The sequence below is a fragment of the Microtus ochrogaster genome, linkage group LG5 (genome assembly GCF_000317375.1).
Source record: "Microtus ochrogaster isolate Prairie Vole_2 linkage group LG5, MicOch1.0, whole genome shotgun sequence".
Lineage (NCBI taxonomy): Eukaryota > Metazoa > Chordata > Mammalia > Rodentia > Cricetidae > Microtus > Microtus ochrogaster.
In genome coordinates this window covers 47,045,901-47,049,087 of record NC_022031.1, presented here as the reverse complement: position 1 = coordinate 47,049,087, position 3,187 = coordinate 47,045,901, and the positions used below count along the sequence as shown (strand labels likewise).

Below are 3,187 nucleotides of genomic sequence, written 5' to 3'. Positions count from 1 at the left end.
AAAAAAAAAAAAAAAAAAAAAAAAAAAAAAAAAAAAGACTTACAGGCAAAGGGTATCATGCACTGGCTTGTTTAGAGCAATTTCCAACAATGCAGAATGGTTACTAATTAAGGCGGAGAAAAGTCACCCAAATAGTTCTGCAAGAGCTGTGTTAATAGTACCTATTACATACTAATATATGCATATTATATATGTATAATGTACATATATGTACCTACTACTGTACAGATTATTTTATAAATAATTTATTCCCTTAGCAGTGAAATATCATCAAAGAATATGACATTTTAAATTTCATTCTTAAAGCAGGACAATTATTTTGATGGGAAACTATGATACCCAGATATGGCAAAGGGATACAATAGCATCAGAACTACAGAGATCAAAGTTCAGGAGACCATAAACTCTTTTATAAGCATCTACAACATAGTAAGAGACAAGGAGGGGGAATAAATTATACTTCAACACCCAACCCCATCAAGAAAATAAAATGTACTTTACATACACTAATAAAGTCTAGCTTCGAAGTTACTGGTGATACCTCTGAGTAGGACAGTTTGATAGGCTATGCAGGGTATCATCAGAGCTTGCAGGCAAGCCTTCAGATGTTACAGTCACTACACTAACTGAAAGAAAGACACACTGGGCCAGGTGTCAAGAGAGAAGGGAAAAACTTGCTCCATCTTACGAGTGGTACCATTGATACAACAGTAATAAATGTGAGAGAGGGAGGTAAACTTTAGCAAAGTTGGGGTTTGAGTTCAGCAGAGGACAGTCTGGTGGGATTAGATCACCAAACCATGGAAATGACACAGGTCAGGGTTGGGAGTTCATAATCCGTAACTTGCTAGCCAAATGTTCAAATGTGAGTATGCACTCCATTCAATGGCCACAGCTGAGCCACTCTGTAAGACACAGCGAGGCACTGTAGTAACTGGGAAGCGAGGAAAACAAAAGCAGTTTCTACACTCAAGAAATTCCCAACCCAGTAGAAAGTAGAATCAAACATATTCTGTCTGAAAATACATTCACGACCCCTAAAATCAACTCAGTAATTTGCAGTTCTGTACCCAGAGAACATTTAAATTTGTACCCGTTTTATCTCAACACAACACACTACATACAAGAGCAATCCAAATGTCTGCTGTTTCTGAGCTGAGTGTTAAAAAGCCAGATTGAGAATACTTCATAAATGAAGAATGATGCCCAAAAATTCTAAAATAAGAAGAAAGAAAATGATGACCAGTCCCTGTACCTAAAACCTGCCTTCATCCTCCACTGAACACTGTAAGTCTCTAAGCTGAACTCAAAGCCATGTTAACAACTGCTGATTGGCTACAGAAATCCCCAAGGTGGTAAAAAAATGAATCCCCTCTGACAGGAATCTTGTCTGTAGAACGTGGCACGCAGAAAACAGTGCCTTTGGGAGGAGGAAAAAGGAAGAGAAGGTATGTGTCTGCATTCTGCACCACTACAACGTACAGCAAGACAACCACATGACCATTACCCATTTAAAGTGGAGTTCTGGCGCAGAACCCGGCCCTCCCAAATTATCTTTCATGCACTGAACAAGCCACCCATAAACTATCAATACTTTCCTGTCTTAAAGGCATTTCCCCCACCAAATGAGCGTGCACAGCAAGCCAATTCCGGAAAGAAAGGCAATGTGAAAGACATCTTTTGTTGAAAACTATATTGAAATATTAGATGAACAATGCATACTTATTAATAGATGTGCCCCCTGCCCCTACAGTCCTAACCGGTTGAAAGGTATGTTTCTCCACACCTCTATGTGCTAATCCCAAAGCCCTGATCCAGCCTTCCTTAACACCAGACACATGGCTTTTCTTTGCTAACCTAACTGAATAGGAAGGTTTAACTACTTAACTAAAGGACTCAGCCTAAGAACTGGACAAATAGGAAGAATGCCTAATAAGCCATCAACGTCCTTCTCTCAAGTCTAGCCGTTTCTGTGACAGATCTCAGAATTTTCAGAACAAGTATGCAGGTTATTTAAAACTGAGTTATATATAGTCACTTAGCAGCAAACACTTCTGTGTCACAGACGCTACATCCCTAGAGGAATTTTCCCCCAAAACTAGCGTTTATCTACGCCAAAAACTAGCCAGCCTTTATTTCTACAAGCAAACGCACCCCCCACACACACACCCAAAGAAAAAAAACAAACAAATCAGACTACTGTTAAATTCTACGCTAATGAAAATGTAGAGAAACATTGTCAGAGCCTATTTTTCATACACCACCACCAGACAGTTTGATGCAGTATTCCTGATTGCTTTTTATCGTATTTGTAAATACACTCACTAATCCACTAAATTGGGTAATTTACAAACAGGTCCTCTCAGTTATTAGCGGCCAGCAGTCAAGTTCTATTACATCTGATCCTTACACAGTTGTCCAAACATTTCCACCCAGGTTAGAGGCTCTGATCGGAAAGGGAGAAGGCGGCTAGCGAAATTTGGATGGGGGCAGGGTGGCAGCTGGGAGAAATCTCTGCATCTCAGCCCTCAGCGACAACATCCAGCCAGTGCCCACAGAAAAACTAAATTCGGCACCTCTTCCTCCTGTTACACTGGCAACAAAGAGGGAGTTTCCGTAACGCTCCCGTCACCCACCAGGTGCCCAATCTCCTTCCCAGCCCAGTCCCCGCGCTCCCGCAGGGCCCTCGGTGAGCCGAGAGGCCGCGGTGCCCGGGGTCAAGGCACAGAGGGGGGATGGGGTGGGGAGTGAGGGGGTGGAATCTGTGAAATGGGCCCTGGAAGGGCACGGGGACCCACTGAAGCACCTGATCCTGGCCGAGGGGACAGCAGGCCAGGGGAAATGGGCAGCTTATTAAATGGAGCCGAAACTGGAATAAGGTGGAAGAGAGGTGAAGAGCCCAAGCTGGGGTACACCTTCTGGGGACACGGAAAACATTCTGTGGATGACTGGAGGGTCTCCGCGGAGGTGGGGAGCAGGCAGGCGGGCCCCAAGACGAGGGAAGGAGACGTCTCCTGGGGGCAGAGCGGGCGCCCGGGGGCGCCTCTACCTGCAAGGCGGGCGGGACGGGCGGCTCAGGTGCGAAAGCGGGGGAGGGAGACGGGGACCGGAGGGGCGCAGGGCACCGCAGGGGCGCCCAAGGCACCGCTCGGCAGGCGCGCACGGCGCGGGGTGGCATCCGGGCGGG

The 3,187-nt window shown here is 45.4% G+C and overlaps 1 protein-coding gene across 3 annotated transcripts in view; it reads right to left on the bottom strand.

Moving 5' to 3' along the window:
• The window catches only part of Slc44a1 (solute carrier family 44 member 1), a 158,026-nt gene that overhangs the window by 152,114 nt on the left and 2,725 nt on the right, over positions 1 to 3,187 (bottom strand). The window lies entirely within an intron of this gene.